Source organism: Lasioglossum baleicum, chromosome 16 (assembly GCF_051020765.1).
Source record: "Lasioglossum baleicum chromosome 16, iyLasBale1, whole genome shotgun sequence".
NCBI lineage: Eukaryota > Metazoa > Arthropoda > Insecta > Hymenoptera > Halictidae > Lasioglossum > Lasioglossum baleicum.
Window position 1 is genome coordinate 5,524,107 of NC_134944.1, and position 21,221 is coordinate 5,545,327.

A 21,221-nucleotide genomic window follows, 5' to 3' on the forward strand; every position below is an offset into this window, starting at 1 on the left:
GTGGTGCTACTCGCCGATTCGGTTTATTTAGTGGTGGCAGAGGGGACCGGAAGGCCGTTATATTGGAGAGGAAGAGGGAAAGCGGCGTGCCGCTGTTCTGTGTACCGAGGCAGAGGCGATCGTCGCAGCCGGAAAATGTAAGTGCCCCGATTGCTCTTTCGACCTTATCGTTTTACAACGATCCGACACGCTATGAACGCCCCTCCCCAACCCCCTTGCCGATCGTGCACCGAGGAATACCGATAGCCGAAGGTCACCGATGTGTTCATTCAGAACACGTTGACTATGCACGCCAGGCAAACCGGAATCTCGAGAAGGATCGGCGAAATTCGGGTCCTACGGCAATTATACGTCAGAAATGGTTTCAGGGGTCTTCGGGGTCGCATAATCCTGGCATTACTTGTTTGCGAGAATGAGAAACTGTCTTCTGATGAAACTACCCTTACGTGCTCAATCTTGAAAGTTCGCTGGTTGACTCCGAAAGCGATTTTAAGCAATATCTTGCTCATATACCCTCGAAAATGAATAGTTAAAGTTACAATTTTTCTCGAGTGGGAGTTTCGTTAACACTAAACCCACCACCATCGATCAAATGACCGATTTCTGGATTTATATTTCACACTTAATGAAATTATAAAAGTCACAGGACGTCCATATAAATTCTGTGACGTCATTTTTATAAGGAAACACATGCCAGCCATTTGTAGAGCTCGGTAGGTTTAGTGTTAATGTCGAGTTCGAACGGCGCCAAACTGTTGCTGGCCGGGAAAAGCGACACCGTTGAAAGGCTCGCTAATCAAGGGTTAAAGGAGCAACGATTAAGGAAAATAGCAACGATTTTCTGGATCCCACGGACTCCGTTCATGCAGGGTTAATGACACTTTCATGCGGCACGGTTACACGCAATTAAAGTGGAGCGGCGAGCCCCTCGTTAGCTCTTTTGTCAGCCTGCGAAGGTTAAACAGTCGAAGACAGAGGAACAATGTTTTATTTCGACTCGGTGGGAACGAATCGGTTTCGTATTTGTCGCAGGGGTTGTAAACTTCCTCCCTTGTAGGGACCGCGTGTAAATTGTTTGTGAGGGTAATTTGAAAGTCCCCGCGGGACTGCAGGTAATTACAATTTTCACTGTGATTACGATCGTGTCACGGGCTTCGAAATTTCAGTTGACAGTGACATCACCGCACGCTTAGTGCCGAGCAAAACATATTATTAAATATTAGTAGAACACAGTATTATTCAGCGTGGAATAATCTACGCTGAACTGCATTGTATTGTATCTTCGAGATTGACGAACACATTTTGCGAATCTACGTTCTCCGACAACGTCGATTCTGTCAAAAATGCAATTCTGTCAGAAATGCCGTGCCTCCTTTTATTACGATCGGTAACGATAACCGCGAGGATTAAGATTACCGTTGATATCTACGGAATTCAGGTGAGTCAAAAGTGAATCACGCGTTACAAGCAGTTACATTCAATGGGACACGCTGCCGGTGCAATAACTCCGTTGACACGGAACCTAACTGCACAGAAACTTTACTGCGCCTTCCCGAGGCGTCGATAAGAATAGAAATCTTCTACACAGCGTTCTGCACATTGTAGAAATATTTACTTCGTACTGCTTCATAATCATTTTATAGATTGTGTTAATAGCTCGTCTACAACGTCGTCACAGTGCACGTTTCGCAAAAATGTTTACCTTTGTCCGTACCTGCACACAGTATACTAATTCTAATAATACAATCAAAAGCGCATTCTCTCAATTTTCGAATCCACTCGCCAAATAAATAATCATTCTATAACGAGCTACTAGCACACTCTATAAAACGTTTTAATCTCGTAGGATATATTTTATTCGAATGATGTATTGAGCAAGTGGATTCAAAAATTGAAAGAATGCGGTCCTGATTGAATTGCGCATCTTGCGTACGCAAGAGTGGGATGAAAGAGTGGATCTGACGTGTCCGAAGGCTTTTGTGGGCCACTGTATACGCCACGGCATTATGGCAGGGAATCCTCGTCCTAGTACTCGCGTTACGATCACCTTCGCAACGCGTCACGGTCCGTTACGTTTCGTTTCTTCTCTGCTCGCTTCCAGGAGACGGTTAAAAGCCGGATTCTCGCGTATGTTTGTACACATAATCCGCGTTTCTGTACGCGTATTACCGCCACTCGATTCGACTCGGAGTTTCCAGCTGTTAACCGAACCGCGCCAATTACCTACAATTACTCGCGACTCGAGAGGAGTGTGTAATCGAAAGCTGTCGGAACTCGGATACCTGCGATATACATACTTGAAAAACTTCGGGACCGAAATATCACTAATATTGTCTCTTGACTATGCTGTTTTGGATTATTTCTTTGTGAAACCTGTACCGGGACATTCGTGGCGATTTTCTGGTTAAAACGAGCCCAAACACGGCATAGTTCTGGAACACTCTGATCAAACTGAAATGTCACTTATATTGTTTGTTGTTTTGGATTATTACTCTGAGAAACATACATCGGGACATTCGTGACGATTTTCTGGTTAAAACGAGCCCAAACACGGCATAGTTCTGGAACACCCTGATCAGTTCGCATAATCGAGGTTTGTGTATTTCGTACGGAAAAATGCTCCGAATTGTGGCATGTTTGGGCTCGTTTTAATCAGAAAATTGTCACGATCATAACTTGATAGTTATTTCTTAAAGTTCAAAATAACGACTCACAAAAATTCCACAATTGTACGAATATTCGAGTGAAATTTTTTCGAAAACGTTCACGAATAATGCGTTTAATGAATCGTATAATAAGGAGGAATCAATTTTTCCGAGATTCCCGGTACCACTCAGATTAATCGAGTTTCGGGTTTCTTCATCGATTGACCTTTCCCCGTGATCTATTCGCGATCGAACTTTCGGAGCTGTGCGGATCACACGCGATCACCTTTCCACACGTGGGGAGCCTCGAATCTGCGATCGTTCTCGTTCGATATCGTTGAAATCGTCCATCAGCTTCTATCCGGTACGATTCAACTTTTCGTAGCGCGAGTAATTCGCAATTACGTTCGCTCGTAATTTTCGATGAGCGGGGCGTGGGTTGCGAATTCCTACCACCCACATAATCATACTCGCCGAGCATAAAGTCGATGCGTTTCGCGGAGGGATGCGCTCGGTGCATGGTTGCATTAGAAGAATTTGAAAAATACACTGCAGCTTATTATTAGAATTGTTGAAGAGTAAAAGCAACGTCTGAAGACTTCTCAAATAAAACAAATGCAGCTCAGTAATTTTTACAGAATGTAGTTCTGGTGCTCGGTAGGTTAAGTATTCGTTAAGTAATCAATAATTCTCGTGACTTGCATAAGAAAATATGTTTTCACATTGACGTGTATGTTATTGTTGTGTTTTGACTTGCACCATTTCGAAACGAGCATGCTCGTCGAAACTCGGTTGCCCTTGACCAAGAGCGTATGAGTTGTGGTTATCGACTCGGTCTCGTAAATTACTTATCGAAACCAGCCGCAGACGCTGTCGGGATTTCCCGAACGGTCTTTAAAAAACGAATGACGGGCAACGATGGTCCCTTTCGTTTGAAAAAAGCTACTAGGAATTTCTGGGTATTCCGGAGTGACCGTTACAACGAGAGAGAAAGGTAGAAGGGGGAGAGAAAGAGAAAAGGAGAGGGACAAGCCTTTGTGCCATACAATGTTATTGTATTCCAGGCACGTATAGGCAATGGGAGTTCGTTATTACGCCTACTTCCGGTTGTTGGATCGTCGCTTCGAGGTACAACCCGCGGCTCCGGGCATCTCGAGCCCGATTTTCCCGATGAATTTCTTGTCGCCAATCGTTCGGAAAACCATAATTGCTCCGATACTATACGAGAGAAATTTGTCCTATCATGGTGTCACTTCTGAGCTTTCAATTATGCGGTTTTCGAGTGCTTGAGTGCAATGTGCTTCGGAATTAGAATCCTTTGAGGGCCACTCTCCTCAATGTGAGATCGAATGCATAATGATTAAATTCAAAGAACTTAAAAATACTGTTGTGTCACTTTCATCTGCTTACAATTATTCAAATAGCAAGTAGCCGTGTATCGTAATTGCAAATTGCTTTACTTTTGTGATAAAAATGAGATCATATGCATAATATTGGGTTGGCAAATAAGTTCGTTCGGTTTTTTACATTGGAATAAATCACAAAAACCGAACGAACTTGGTTGCCAACCCAATAATTAAATTTAAAAAATTAAACAATACTGTTGCATATCATTTTGGTCTGATTGCAATCATTTAAAAAATAGGTAGCTGTCTAATCCAGTTTCTATGTAACGATTGCGATCTCATCAGAACTGTTCAGGGCTCTGGATTCAGGTTAACGCAACATGTTTTTAACTGTGGTACAATTGTACAATGACAACCGTTTCGTCGGCCAGCAAGCGGAGCACGCGCTCTTATAACTGTAATCGCGATATTTATTAACGGAACTCGGTCTCCGTTGATGGACCTCGTAATTCCAGAAAGTGAGATCACGGTATATGGTATCGTTCGGGGTAGGTGAGACTCGATACTCGAAAATACCGTGGATGGGACAGGCCATGCCAACCCGGCTGGAATTTTTGAACAGCTGCAGCCGCATACCTAAGCGATACCCATCCACAGACCAGCCCCAGGTCTACAGAAAAGGCCGCTCGTAGACTCGACCAGGATGACCACCGTGACTATCCTTTCAAATTTGATGTTGTCACCGGCAGTATTCTTGCCGATTCCTCTTTCGAGGAATAGACTACGGCGATGCGAATTATAGCACGCACTATAGATAAAGAGTGGGCGTGGCTTCGTAGCTCTCCAATTCAAAATCGGAACAGTGTCCCACAGAGCAACGTCACCGTCCACAAGATCCCTCAAACGCGCCATTTGGAGTAATTGTAATCCGCTCTTTCGAGGAACGGAGTATAGCGTGGCGAATAGGGCAGCGTGACACGAGTAGCGGTATGAATAGTCGATACAGCTAATCCTCTCGCTGACGCGATAGAGTTTCAAGCGGCCTAATGGCTAGAAAGGCCGTATTGTGGACGGAGCATATGGTCGAGCCCGTGATCGTTTTGTTTGTCAGACAACTGTGCTTCTATCGGTGCACGGGCCCGAGTCAGCCCGGAATGACTCGTGAAATCTGCGTGTATACGAAACGTTTCCCTTGTCCGCGTCACTGTAAACGGATCGAGTTGCTCTTCTCTGTTCTCGAGGGTTACGAGTGCAACCGAGTACACTTTTTCGAGGGAACGGGACCGCGTCGTTGTCGCGAGATGAATTTGTCTGGGTGCCTCCTCCTCGACGGAGAACCCTCTTGCCTCGCTGCGAGGCACGCCGAGTTCCGCTTAAACGATATGCCACGCATATTAAAAAAGTACCACTTGTCGCTTCGAGGATTGCCAGACGCTTGTAGAAGCCGAGGAGCTAGACGATGTCCTACGATAGCCTGTAACGTTGCTCCCGAGGCAGACTCCGGCGAGGATTGCTCCGCGGGCCACTGCTCTGGCCCCGCCGGAGCCCGTGCCATCGAGGCCACGCCCACGAACGAGATATCAACTTGAAAAACTGAATACTGACAATACAGCGAGGCATCGGAAGTCCTCGGAGCTAAATTCTCGGAAGAATACAGATTCCGGGAGCAGATTTCGGAGTTCGGAGACCTTCGGCTCGACAAAAGAGAAGGTAGACACGGACGGATCGGGTTTCTCCGGTGAACTCGTTTCCTCGTTTCTGTTTAGGCACGGAGTCGAGAGCATGGTCGATCGACTAGACTATTTCCTGCGGCGATAACCCTTCCCGGTGGCACGGAATTATTGGTGGCGATCATTGGCGGCGTCGGGTTGGCAGGATACAGGTTCTTTAAATGCTAGGAAAGTCAATTAATTAGGGCCGGATGCGTTGATTGACCTCTGGGAGAAGTTCGTCAGGGTCCCGGCGGTCGTCCGGGCCGCTTGGGGGATTAGCCCTTTCTGTTTCGTATGTTCATTTCGTGTGGTGGTCGTCGTCGTGTCTCGCCCTCGAAAACGAGCGACGCGATATTAATTGTTAACAACGGGGAGCAACAATCCGCGTGTTTCTGCCCGCTCGGACATGCTGTATAAATAAACTGTTCCTTAGCCGCACAGCCCTCTTTGCCGGCGACGCGCTCTCTTTAGCGCTTATAAAAATAAGTGATCCAGCCAGTTAAAAATGAAAGCAGGTCGCGACCGATTAGGGAACTCCCGATAGCCTCTGCCGCAAACTTGCGGGATCGTCGTTCGGATTCTTAGGGACAAACCGGGATGTTCTCGAGGATCCATAGATCACGGTGCATCCGGAGGGAGAATCGGAACGAGCGCTCGATTACACGAATCGCTAGACCTGCCCACCTACCTCGCGAATACAGGTACTGTTACGGCGCAGCCTGTACGCTAACTGTAAAAACATCCTCCTCGCAGTCCTGGACGTGTGAACCTCCGCTACCGCCAGCCGCAAGCTGTCGTGTCCGAAACTTTGCTGGGGAAGAGCGGCGAAGGACGATTAATTAGGGGTGCGCCTCCGTTCGGATTTTGGTGATCCCGAAAATTTGTAATAGTCGGGAATTTCGGGTTCTCGGAGTAGAAATCGGGTCGGGTAGTGATCGGTCGCGTCGTGATCTCGAAAATCTGATATTCGGGAGCCTACACAGTATAAATTTTCGGGCTCCGACCCGAAATTTTAGGGTAACCGGCCGCCCCTATTAACACTTAACCTACCGAGCACTAAAAACGATTAAAAATGTTTTAGCTTACAAAAATGCCAAGGTCCTATTTACTTACATTTTGTGCAATTTTTAGCACAATATGTGCTCGGATAAAAAAATGTATAAAACCAGTTATATGACCGACAGCGGCAGGTTTAGTGTTAATTAGGTGCTGTTTATTTTCACCTCATTTCCACCTGTTCTCGAGTTCGATCAGCATGATCGACCCAGGAGGCATCATGAGCCCATCACAGTATTCCGGGAGAGAGCAACAGCTCGGAATCGCGTGTTACGCATCCGTTTGCCTGGTTCGGTTTCGCAAAGCGTTCGTCGTTTCCAGGGACAAGCAGCATGGCGGTTCGGTTACATTTCTCGCGAGGCGGCTCGTTGCGAAAACCGAACGGCAACCGAGCGTTTTGCTTGCGCTTTTACGGAGGCGCACAGCGTTCCGACAGAGCCTACGACGAACACTATCCGCGCATACTCTTCTGTGTTCTCCGATGCCAAATCGAATTGGCTGAAGTGGTACAACTGAGACGAGGAACCTTGTACATACTTTTACGATTTTCCGACTCCTAATTGAATTCGAACGAATTGGAACGATGTGCTCGGAATGTATGTATTCGACGTATCAGCTTGTCCCAGAAGTGTCTTTCGCAACGTGCCCGTTTAGTATTGTTTAGGAACACGAGCATATGCAAGAGATGCGAGCGTGGGTTTGTCAATGTTTTACGTTTCCATCGAAAACGAAATGAACTTTCGGGACTTAAAAAATATATAACTCGCATAATTTTGATTATTTCTACTTGAAAAAAATCATACACGTACCTCAGTTACCAGTGAACATGTGTGTAAAATCTCAAAGCAAAAGATTCAGTAGTTTTTCTGAAAATAATTCCTGAATAGCGACCTCGAAATCCAGAGTACCCCCGTAAGGAACCATCCATCAAAGTCCCCGAGTTTCCTCGTGCAGAATGGGCCCGAAAAAAGGAGGTTTGCCCAGCTAGCGAGGACAGCTCATCGGCGACCGAGCTGGTGAGAGAACGCAGTCCCATTGGGCCCAGTGGCGATGGGACTCGTTCTCACGTTCCGATGTTTGTTTTCTACAGAGGGGATCGGGTTCGATCGTTCTAGGATCAGAGTCGCGGGTCAGGGGCCCCCGCATTGGGTCAGTAGCATATTCGGGTGGTCACCTCGTGGAAAAAAGAGGAACGACGATAATACAGAGAATCCAGCTGTCTCCCTCTCTTTCTCTCGCTTCTCGGGGCCTCTTTGGTTGGGTTAGGCTTGCCCCGAGTGACTCTGCGGAGTATAACGGCATCTCGGGCCCCCTTCTGGCCCCGTCGGGCCCCTTCGACTGCCTCGAACTCCTTTCCCCGGTACACTCGGTCGCGTCGTGTCGAGCTCTCCGGCAGACAACAAATACTCCTCCTCTTTCTCCGTGTGCATTGCATATGCACCGCCGGGCGTGCACGCCAGGTACACCGGTGCATACGCTCCGAGATTCTACCGACATGCACCCACGATACTGCGCGCAGCTTGCCCTCTGGGGCACTGGGGCCAACAAGCCTCGCTCACTTAATCTCCTCCACACAGATTCGGAATAAAATGAATTAAATCAATTTAATATTGCACGACCTGCCCTCTGGGACACTGGGCTGCGCGCCAGGGGCCACGAAGCCACGCCCACACGATGTTCCTCGAATTTTCCGTGCAGGACCGACCTTGCCCAGGTATTGATGGGATTGGGAGGGAGCTGGGAAGCTATACAGCCACGACAATATCGCGGTTCGCTCGCGGCGATCCCAATCCGTCGCTCGAAATCTCTCGGCACCGATGAAGTCGTAGAAACGTCTGCGGACTGCGGCCTGTTTCGCTTCGCGCGTCGATTTTCTGGGTCACGGAGCCGTCCAACGCGCCTTATGCGTTCTTCTCGCGGAATCGCGGCTTTCTATCATTCTCTGCTCGTGTTCCTATTCTTCCAATCCAGAAAGTTGGTTGTTTTTCTCCGATTAAAACGACTCCAAACACAACATCATTCGGATCATGTTTACCGGGAACATGTTCGGATAACAGAGGTTCTGCTCCGAACTGTATCGTGTTTGGACTCATTATAATCGGAGAAACGTGACGAATTTGTTGGTAGAGGTTTCATTGAAGAATTGTAGAAAGCAACGTCTCGGGCGACGCTTCGCGAAAAAGAAAACTCGTCGAACGACGAGTGTCGATCGTTGCAGAATGCGGCGAAAGAAGGTCGTGGAAACGTGAACAATCCAACTTTCCATAGTTGACGTTACCGCCAGACCCGTAATCGGTACCCCTTTCCCACTTTCACCGGTTCCATGAAAATCGCTACCAAAGAGCTACCAACGAGCGCGTTATTGTTCGCCGATTCCGAGCGATTACGCTATCGCGCTCCCTTATCTCGCGATTAATATCGAACGATTGTGACTCAATGCACAGTACATTCGACCATGTCGTTCTCGATCGTTATCTCCGCGAGGAATTACCGGCGAAAAAATAAATCGTGTACGACGACGTCGCAGATACAGCTGGCAATTGTTCGACCGAGATTTCGCTCCTTGATTTTCTGCAAAAACCTTTTAGCTGTCCTGTTACAACAATTGACAATTTCGTTTATTTTCATACGTTTCTTGGTTGATCTCGGAACTGAATAATCTTTTGTCCGGTGTTCATTGTTCGTTGAATCGTGAGGATTCGTTTGAGAAAACCCGATTCAATAGCAGTTATTATATTACACATTGTGAAATTATGGCACATTGTAAGCTAAATGCAAGATCATTAATTCCACGGCAACTCGAACTGCAGTTCTAATTTAGATATGCACTCTTAATGCCTCTACCTCGCATGTGCATCTCATTTATTTTCATTATTCCCTCCCCATTGTGTCTATCCCAAGGTTATTTATTCCTCTCCCTTTTCTAGCTCTAACCGCTTTATCTTATCGTTAATCGACTTGTATTTTATGGCCGTGTCCCTCGACACTTCTCGTTCAGGTTTCCCCGTACGCATCATTATCGTACGCTTCTTATTTTCATACCCTTATTATCTCGTATTTACTCGTCGCCAACGATAAAAATATTATTCCGTAACAACCGATTGCTGCATCTGAGAATTCATTCCAAGGAAACCGTCATCATGTTTCGAGTAATAATACAAATTTTTGCAAGAGTTATTAAACCAATTTATTAATAACTCTCCCAATTGTTAGCGAAATATGTTATCGAATTTTCTACTACTACTTCGAGTCTCTGCGAACACATACGCGAAGTTTCAGCTCGCTAGGTTCGATCGTTACCTTGAAATTAATTCCCGAAGCACGGAACGACAGCGTTTGCTATCCTTCTCTACGGAAAACAACAAGAATCGTGACAAAGGGTCCAGTCGACAGCAGCGAATCGTCGCGGAAGGGTCGCAGCGGCTGTGTTGTTTCCGCTGCCATAATCGATGGATCGCCGGTGAGTCAACGGCAAAACAATTTCGCGTCTCGCTTTGTTCCTCTCCGTACGTGACCGAACGAACAGGCCGAAAGACGCCGGAACGCTGCGCTCTGCGAAAAACGCGCACAGCTGGCCGCGGGTATAATGCCGCTCTATTTCGAGAGATTCAGCAGTCCAGCCGTGCAGGTGCACCCTCTTTCGCCGAAAGGAACACAGTAATAATCTCGACACAATGTTAAAGTTAAAATCTCAACCTTCCTGAATGTGCAAGATTATACCCACAACGATTGACTCGTACAAGTTCCACCGACAGCTACCTGACATTTTTCCGATTAAAATGAGCCCAAACACGACATGGTTCGGAGCTAAACCTCCGTTATCCGAACTGGCCGGCGGAGCACGAATATTTCAACGATCTCGATCCGAATGGTGTCGTGTTTGGGCTCGTTTTAATCAGCAAATTGCCAGAAATATGTTAGTCAAAGTTTCACAAAGAAATTAGAATATTTGAAAATCTTTACTGATTTTTATAGTAAATCGTGTTGTGCATGGATCGCTTTCGGATACCAGAGGTTCCGCTGTATCGTTTTTGGGCTCGTTTTAATCAGCAAATTGCCAAAAATATGTTGATCAAAGTTTCACAAAGAAATTAGAATATTTGAAAATCTTTACTGATTTTTACAGTAAATTGTGTTGTGCACGGATCGCTTTCGGATACCAGAGGTTCCGCTGTATCATGTTTGTACTCGTTTTAAGCGGAAACGTGTCGCGCATGCGTTGGTAACAGTTTTAAAAAGGTACGATCGCGCCAGCTCGTGTACGGAGATGGAAAGCATCGTGGGGCGCGTAGAACCGAGAATTCCGAGAATGAAACCGGAAGAGTCGGGAATTCCGCGATTGTAAAAGTGGCCGATCGATTTCGGTAAAGGATCGGGTAGAAAGTCGGGAAGGTTCAGCGAGTCGCGACGATATTGTGGAGCGAGCTAGCCGATCGGAAAGATTCCGAAAGCCGCGGCGTGCCTTGCTACAAATTGCACGAAACGGAGGATGTTATGCGATCTTTATTGCGTCGAGTAGCACCGGACACGAATCGTTACGTCGAACCTTTCGTCGTTCCAGCGGTGCTCCGGAAGATCGTTGCGAGCCGATAACGAACAAGCGGGAACGCTGCCACCGGAACGCCTTCGGAGTCGTTTTCCTTGCGCAACAACCATCCACACACGTCTTCCTCCATTTTTTCCGGGACCGTGTTTCTCGTCGATCGGATCGAGAGTCTCTCCGGTGTCCGATCATCCTGTCTTTCGTTTCCTGCACGCAGGTTTCGAACGGACCCGCCGCGGAAACGCGAGCCACTGGCTCCGTAAATCGCGCGAGATCGCACACGCACACACGCGTGAAATCTTACGCTCCGAAATTCTCGAGGATCCTGTATCGAATGGCCGTGATCCGTGGTCCGTTCTTCCTGCTCGTCCCATGGGAAAGGAAGACCCCCGAAGCCCTGCGTCGCAATTCGCAGTGCGTGGGAAGACGCGAGAAATGAATAATTATAAAATTATTTATCTGGCCACGGTTCCCATTTTTTTTACTGTCTCGTGGGACATATTAACCCTCGGTAGACCATCTTGGAACTCTGGATCCTCTCACAATGTAATTGTTTGCATTAATTACGAGACGTGAGGAGCAACAGAAGTTTATTTCTCTCTTGGTGTTATTAATTTAATAACGCTTTACGCTTGGAGCCATTTTAACTGGAAAATTAATTTCTTCCGACCTAGAATAATTTTTAATATATTATACAGGGTGTCTCAGCTGAAGGAGAGGCCACCTAAATATCTCCTTTATTTTTAATGGCACAAAAACTCCCTGTATATAATATTTAATAATACAAATAATAATTTGAATACTGGTACAGCAATTTTTAATGGTGATTCTGAGCCACCACTCGAGTGCTAAGGGTTAATATTATATTAACAGCAATATCTTAATTAATTCGCCAGGAAACTGAATAATAGCTTGACGATTTTGCTCCTCGAGTTAAAATTGACCGGTCATAGAAGCCGTGGAAACGGAGGAAATAATTCCGAAAGGAACAACAGAATTCCAGGAATTGTTCGATAAGCGATGAACGTGTGTGCATGTAATTTCGCAGGATCAATTGCGGTTGAAAAGCGCCGACACATCACGGGGCCCGAGGCCTATCCTCGAGCGTCTCTTTTTCCCTGATTACAGCGGTCGTGGATCTTTTGTTTCCGGTGTGTTTTTGCATGGAAATCTTGGCTCGAAACGAAAATCGAACCAACTGGATGCACCGTCGATTAAGCGAGGGTTACGTGCGATAGGTAGAAGAGAAGTGAAGAGACCCGAGTAGGGACGTGCGGAGCAAGGGGCAGGACTTCCGGTGCTCAGGGCCGTAGCCCTCGACTCCCTTTCTCCGGGCAACACAAAGGATCCTCCGATCTTCCTGGGGAGCGACGAGAGCACGCCGCACAAGTGGCTCGAACGAAAAAATCAATTTCTTCGATTTGAACAGGTTCCTCCATTTCACAGAGGATGTGTCGCCTCGTCTTTCATCCTCGCCGTGACACGCACATTTTTATTGCGAAAAGGTTCGAACACGTTACATCAGAGACTCTAACAGGCAACCCAGAATTAATTCAAATTTTTTCAAAGCTTGCAATGTTAATAAAAAACCGTATTTCTGACAGGGTTAATTATTTTCTTGTGAAATATTGATTAACATATTCGTGACGTTCTTCCGATTAGAATGAGCCCAAACACGACACGGTTCGGAGCAGAACCTCCGTTATCCGAACTGACCGGTGAAGCATGACTGTGTGAACTAGTACCGTGTATAAAACTGGCGATTATGATCCGATTGGTGTCGTGTTTGGACTCGTTTCAATCAGGAAATTGCCACGAATACGTTGGTAAAAAGTTTCATAAATAAACTGATCGATAGAACAAGATCGATAATCGAGTTTTCATCGAGTCATGAGATACGATCCGAACTAGGTCGTGTTCGGACTCGTTTTAATCAGGAAAATGTGACGGATTGATTGGTGAAGGTTAGACAAGAAACTATGCACTGTCGGCATTTTTTGAGATTCTTGGGGTCGAAGAGGGCTCATTAGCGTGGAAGAGGTCGCGAGATCGGGCGATTGCGTCGGAAGGAAAACAGAGAGAAGAGGAGGAAGGAAGAGTGTCGGACAGGATGGTTCCGATCGGACAAGGAACGATATCAAAATAAACTTGAACGGCGTCGAAACGATGCTCGACGTTGGTTGGTTGCACGGCGAGGAGGGCATCTTAGTTCCCAGCGGGAGCCAGTAAACCCTCCTCTGCGTTCGTCGAGGGGAATGAAGAGGAGCTGAGGAACGAGAGGAGAAGGAGAGATAGAAAGAGATTGAGAGAGGCGGGAGCGCATCGCCGGTGCTTTCCATTTATTTTCTCTTGGATTTAATCGTATCCGTTGGCCGTCGTTTCCCGTCGCCGCCGGGCACCGTGTTTGTCCCGGTTCACCGACATTCGCCTCGGCCGATTCGCGAATGGCGGTCGTGTACACGCAGAAAAGCGGTCGAATCTCTCTGGACGTTCATTCATCGTTTACCGTAAGCGATCTTATCGGCGTGTATCTCTGTGTTTGGAAACTGGTTCGCCAGAGCAGGGACACGCGCGCGCGCGCGCGAGCGCATGGAATCGCGTATGCTACGCGCACGCCGGAAGATGCACATGGTGGTTTCCACGAGCATGGCACGGAGAGAAAAAATGATCAACTGGCGAAACGAGGGTAACGACCGACCGTAGCAGTGTTCACAGTCGAGTAACATACTCGGTGCACTCTGCTGCTCCCGGCTCAGCTCGGCTCGGCTCGGCTCGTTGCCGTGGACGGCTGCCAACTCTTCTCCAAGCGATCCTCGATCCCATCGCGAAAGGGTCAACGATCGAATGCGTCGCCGCTGTTTCGTTTCGTCGCGACCAGGGAAACCGATCGGACGATCCCTGTCGAGAATCTTCCCCTTCTCCTTCTTCTTCTTCTTCTTCTTCTTCTTCTTCTTCTTTTGCGCGGTGCGCGAGGATTGCCCTGTGGGGCACTGGCCCGACTCCGTCGAAATCGAGAGCAACCAGGCCACGCCTACTTACCGCAATCTCCGCGCAGATAGATAAGCTAGTTACTGGAGACCTGCTCTAACTGATCTCGTTTACACAGCCATAACCAACATGTTCAGAGTACTACAATTTGGTAGCAAGCTTCCTGGAGTTGCAGATGGATTTAGGGGATGGCCTAGGGTGCGTGGAGCTTCAGGGATGCAGAGTTGAGTATCAGAGCTACATTGTTAGGGGATGTGGAATTCGAGACTTCCACAGCTAGATTTTTAGGGGATGTAGAATGTAGGATTCTTCAGAGCTAGATTTTTAGGGGATGTAGAGCCTGGTACCTCCAGAACTAAACTTTTAGAAGATTCTGGCCTAGAGTTTCAGGGGATGCAGAGTTGAATATCTTCATAGCTAGATTGTTTCTACGAGATATAGAAGATTTGTAGAAGAAATAATGTAAGCTCTGTGACCTTGAGAATTTTTAGGAGGTGTAAGGTCTAGAAGTTTCACATCTGGTTCGGCTACATCAACTCTAGCTCTTCAGAGACTCAATTTAGTATCATCAGAGGATTTCCAATGACTACAAGACCTATGGTCTTCAGACGAAAATTGCACGGGCTTCTTCGGCTCGTCCATTCGAGGAACGTGACGCGAGAAAAGAAAATCGTTCAGGGGAAGCCTGCCGTGGGTGCACAAGTGAACCTTGAGTCTCACGGTCTCCGTAATAATGGAGTCGGCTGTGTCAGTCTTCGTTTTCCAACTTTTGCAACCAGAACACAATGGCTACCATGTTGCTCCCCGAAATCGGTCCGACCGAGTCAAACTACGTTGACTAACTTCTACCAGCTGAAGACCTGCCGATCCGACATCCACGTTCTCTCCAGATCAATCTTGCATCTTCTGTCAGATGTCTAAATTTTGTATTATTTCATTACTATGACACTTTGCTGCACCGTCGACGTATGGCAGTCTGAGTCAGCCACGTCGATCACCACAGTCATTCGGACGCGTTCGACATTTTTCGTGAGTAATGCGCTCGGCTCCGTTTAATAAATTGATAGTGACAACTATGGAACCATCGGCGAGGGTTTCTGTACGGGTTCTCGCGTCGTTGGAGCGAGCATGGTGCTCGAGTTCGAAAGTATTTATAGTTGGACCGTTAAAAACTGCGTAACCGAGTCGCGGCGGTGGCCGCGAACAAACAGGGTCGTCGATACGGGTACGGGCTCGGGTACGGGCACAGGTACGGGCCGGACTCTTAATCTTTTCTCGAAATAAACGCCCTCCAAGCTCCGAGCTTCGTCATCCAAAGACTCGTATCGGAAATGGGCCATACAGTCTATCACGAAAATATTACGTGATTATAGCTTATTATTTATCTTACCATTTCAGAAATGCTTGATACCAATGGGTTCAGGACGGAGTACAGTAGAACCTCGCTCGTTGCACACTAGCGAACCCCCACCAGGAATTAGAAAATTCTGGAGCCCGTGGTGGGGACTGCGGCGAGGTTCTACCGTAGTTAGAGTCACCAGATTAAGACTTGTCTCCCCACTCTACCGACGCTTTTCCCCCACGCCGCACAGTGTGCCAAATGGCATTTTTAGCTGGACAAAATGAACTTTCAAATCAACAAAAACTAACTGGGCCAATATGCTCTAAAATAACCCTGGATTAAAATCCTTGAATATTAAAACTGAAAATTCTTTTGTTATATGTTTACAGAGCGTGTAAACTTCACCTAAAAAGCGGACGCCTAACCTATAAATGAATGGGCACATTGCCATACGCGCTAGAAATATGTTAAAATGTACTAAGGAGTATTTAAATTTTCTCTGTATAATGGATATAGCATCTTAAAACATGTATTTTCACTTTAGTAATTCCAAATTATCGATAACATTCCTCTATTTTTGTAAATTAAGTGTCAAAGACGGTACTTATTTTTCCACAGAAACGCTTATGTTACTCCTCTTCGTTAATGAATTAGTATATGGTCCACGTCGGTCCACGCGATGAAATTTACATTATTATAAAGTAGAGATTCTCTACTTTATTTTGGTACCCAACTTAGCTTGCTAATCGCTGCTAATGGATACTAATTTTTACAATGAAGTTACGTCGTTTTACGTTCACGCTCGTGACAATCACAGCCCGGGCCGGGCGCGCGTTCCGAACGCAGCCGATACCATCGCCACTTAGCGATTTGTTTAGTCTACTCGTTGAAACCTATGGATTGGTTTCGTTCATTGTATATATAAGAAATATACAATGATACTATCGTCAGGTTTTCCTCTGAACTTTCTTCCTATGAAAATTCGTTTCTTCAGTCTAAGAGCGATCAGCGTGCAGTCTACATCTCCCTTGCGTTTTTCATATATATTTCAGTTTTGTTATTTTTATTGTTGTTGTTGTTTTTTATTGTTATTGTTATTATTACTGTGAGTGTTGTTAGTGTTTTATGTGTTACGTTATCACTTTATGCTTGATAGCGTTATATCAAAATCTTCCTTAGATATAATCAGGTACGTTGAATCAAAACATTTCATGCTTTATAAAAATTATGGAAAGTTTAAATAGGAAATACAAATTTTTAGATTAATCTAACAACATTCGTATAAACAACATAAGGGAAAAAACTGAAAGGACACTTAAGACCGTTAAAATGAATCGAGGTAATTACGTATTGTACATGTTTTATTTATAGAAAGTAATACTCTAGTCCATTCTGTAATTTAATTAATGTTAATTTTTCCGTTGAGATTTAGTGATTCTTTAGTTCTAATGGGTATATCTTATTATTATTTTTAGTCACTATCGCAAGGATGGATTTTTTTGAAATTTGGATACCTTTTCGAAATAAAGATGATTTCGATCAATTGTGCCAAAAAATTTTACACAAAATTGGCTGTATTAATGCATCAAGCACAGTTATTCTTACAATAAGGAAAAATATATCTAAAATAGTAAGCCGAGTGAGAGATCGCTGGAACAAATGTCAGCGAAGAAAAGAATATTTCGTAGAAAGATATTCGGACTGGCTTCAGGAAGAAAATTTTATTTTATTTGAAGGTGTATTTGACGCAAACGTTGCAATACCTTCAACCTCAAGCTCTTCTGGAAGGAAAATGACATCATTCGAAGATGCTTCTTATAAAACTAAAAAGCGTAGGGTCTCGACACTTGTCGAAGAAAATTCTGCGACTAAATTAACGTTTGCTACAGAAGTCGCTTTACGAGCAGAAGGAAAAAGAAGTGTTGCAAGTTTAGTAGGTAATGCTTCATCGATCACAAAAGAATTAAAGTATTTAAGGGAAAAAAAGACACAGCAAAGATCAATGACTCCGGAAGAGGCTTTAGCATTGTTTATAGACACAAAAAGTACTGTACATGCATATAAAATAAATAGAAAAAAAGCTTTAAGCATAGGGCATAAAATGTATCCGTCCTATCATGAAGTCCAAAAAGCAAAGTATAATTTTCTACCGCCTGAAAACAGCATTATTTTAACGGAAAAAAGTGCAGAAATTCCCTTACAAATAGGATTAAACCTTTGGACATCCCGATTATTAAATGGTAATACAATTCTATTCAATGACCAAGATAATTTGGAACTATTTTGTAAATGGGGATGTGACGGGAGCGCAGGGCACAGCGCATACAAACAGAAATATACGTCCACCGAGGGAAACGATCAATTTTTATTTTTAATATCTTTTGTACCAATTAAAATGTCAAATGAAGCACATTCAGTCTGGGAAAATCCGAGCCCTGGTTCAACTAGATATTGCCGCCCGCACAAATTCCTATTTGAAAAAGAAAGCGATAGTTTAATTAAAAGCGAAATAGATAATTTTCAGAATCAAATAAATAATTTAAACCCAACAAAATTAGAAATTGATGGAAAGGAAGTAACAATAAAGTATAAATTTTTTCTGACAATGGTAGATGGGAAGGTGTGTAATGTAGTTACAGAAACATCTTCATCGATGACGTGTTACATTTGCGGAGCGACACCGAAATTTTTAAATAATGAGCCTAAAGAAGAAAATATAAATATTGAAAATTATCGATTTGGGTTATCAACCCTTCATTTATGGATCCGCACTTTTGAATGTCTATTACATATAAGTTATCGTTTAAATATTAAAAAATGGCAAATAAGGAAAAAAGTGGATAAAGTAGATTTTAAAGAACGAAAATTATTAATACAAGAAAGATTTAAAAAGGAAATGGGTTTAATAGTAGATCAACCAAAACAAGGATTTGGCACGTCCAACGATGGCAATACAGCCAGAAGATTTTTTAAATTTTTTGAAAAAAGTTCAGATATAACCGGAGTAGATAGAACATTAATTAAAAATTTAGGAATATTATTACGAACGTTATCCTGTGGCCGGAAAATAAATATAAAAAAATTTTCAAAGTTTTGTTCATCGACGAAAGATTTATATATAAAGTTATATTCATGGTATTACATGCCCGTATCGATACATAAATTATTTTATCACGCGAAAGATGTTATTAAATCGTTTATCGTTCCAATTGGTCAAATGACAGAGGAGACGCAAGAAGCACGACATAAAGATTGTCGTAGATTTAGACTCAAAAATGCACGAAAAACGTCGAGATCGGATACCAATTTCGATTTATTAGCAATGTTATTAATAACGTCCGACCCATTAATAAATAATTTTCGCACAATCCCACAAAAAAAAAAAAGTTCTCTGTCCCCTGAAGATCTTCAATTATTAGAAGATAATGTAGAGTCGAGAATTGAAGAAACAGATTGTTTCACAGAACTTGAATCTTCTGATGGTGATTCGAGCTGTGAAGATACGTAGTTTCAGAAGGCAATCTCCTTATAATACTCTCCTTAAAATCTTGTTATAATACTGAAATCGATTCATTTTTTAATATTTTTTTTGATAATTATTTATTAGAAAATGTTTGTACCTGCAATCGAACGTTACTATTTAATACTTTGATTTTGATCTCTGTTATTTTTTTTGTATAATTTATATTTTTGTATAATTTATATTTTTGTTATTATATTTTTGTTATTATATTTTTGTTATTATATTTTTATTAACATAATAAACTATAATATGAACCAGATTTGTTATTTGTAAATTGAAACCTTATACTAAACCAAAAAATAAATTTTTCCCGTTAGAATATATCTGAATCTGCAAAAAACAAATAAATAAATAAATTATATTTACATTCAGTTTGTCCATAATTAAAAATTACATCATTTAAATCATTCTGTGCTATATAGGTCCATTACTAACTTTGTTGTAATTTATATTTAATTTTAAATAACTTAAAATATATTGTTTAATTAACAAAAACCAACTAAATGTTGTAAAAAGTTAATAATTATTCATATTTTATACAACTGTAAACATATCAATTGATAAATATAGAGAAATAGGCGATTTAGAGTTTTGTCCAGCTAAAAAGGCCATTTGGCACACTGTGCGCCGCGGGCCGGACAGAGAGGAGATAACGAATAGTACGGGTTAAATAAATTTCCTACCATTTTGTGGTCCTCAAATGGATCAAAATTTTGTACCATTTGTGGTTTTCAAATGGATCAAAATTTCGTGGGTTTCACATGGTTGAAAATTCCGAACGGCGAATTCTCGCAGAGCTTTCAGCGCGGGCGCTTCACCGTTTCGAAACAACAGTTAGGCCACGCGTGGGAGGCTCCTCGAGCTGTTACGGATTAATTAGAAACCGGGCGTGATTCTCGGCTAAACGAGGAACGACGCACGGCTAATCTGAAGCGCGACAATAGCCGAGGACGTTTCTCGGCGGAAGTGTGTTATCGCGTATCGTTGTTTGGAAGAGCTGCTCGCGTTACCTCCGTATCTTTTATCCGGGATCTCGCTTATCTTGCGAGCGCGCTCCGACGCGACTGATCCCAGCCCGACAAATTCCCTTTACCGTTCCGGCCGAGCCAACGATTAACACTCCGCCGCGATTAGCATAGGCGCGCTTGTTAATCAAACAACTGCGAACGGGAGAGCATATGTCGATCCGCCGGCTATACGTACCGTACCCCCTTTCTTCCTCTTCACAAAAGGGCCCCGGCAACAGATGCTGCGTCGATTTCGAGGCCTTTTGTCTCTGCCTTCCAGTCTGTCGTTCGCTAGCACGCAAGTTTCCTCGGCAGCGATCGTCATCGACCAATTATCGAAATCTTATCGATCATTAGCGGCTCGTTTCTCTATTTGAAAAATCCTCGACCTACCCTTCTGGATCCTGAAGAAAGTCTAGGCTTTTCAATGTGTTTTATTTAGGATCTTCGTGCAATATAAAAATTGACGAGTCTGGTGCAGGAAACAGCAGCCAAATTAAATTTTCTGCCCTTCAATAATCTAATAAGTTGCGTCCATGGAAATTGATTCGATAAATTTCTTTATCCAAGCATATATTATGATCAAGAGGAGATACATTAATATGTGAAAGCAAGAAGAAGAATTTAAGGATTTTCGTAATTTCCAGTGTCGAAAATTTTCAATTTTGCGCTGCCTCCCCTTCACATAAATTAAATGGAAATTATTTCATACTTTTTAGTGCGTTTTTACCAAGTCGGTTTAATTTTTTTTTATAAAATTGTTTTTAGGAAGAGAACTCAATCCAAATTTTGTTTTCGCGATCATTCAGCACCTGTGCCGACAATCTCGCGCGATAATAATCTGCGGAGTTCCGGCCCAGGACCTGTCGATGTTTGCGCCGCGATCTATCCCGATATTTTGACCGGCAAATTCGGGAAACGCGAGCAGATAAGGAACAAGGCGCTGTTTATTCGTTATCTCCGCACTCTCCACTTTCGACAGCCCTCTCGAACCGACTTCCTCTTCCAAGATACTCGAGGAAGGAACTTTTTCGGCTCTGAAGTGGACACGTGATCAAC

At 44.0% G+C, this 21,221-nt stretch overlaps 1 protein-coding gene across 1 annotated transcript in view; it reads left to right on the top strand.

Moving 5' to 3' along the window:
- The first annotated feature begins 1 nt into the window (after window position 1).
- LOC143217133 (signal-induced proliferation-associated 1-like protein 2) overlaps window positions 2–21,221 on the top strand; it is a 40,791-nt gene continuing 19,571 nt past the window's right edge. The window contains exon 1 of the mRNA XM_076440931.1: window positions 2–137. The gene's annotated coding sequence lies outside the window, so the exon portion shown is untranslated. The remainder of the gene's footprint in view (window positions 138–21,221) is intronic.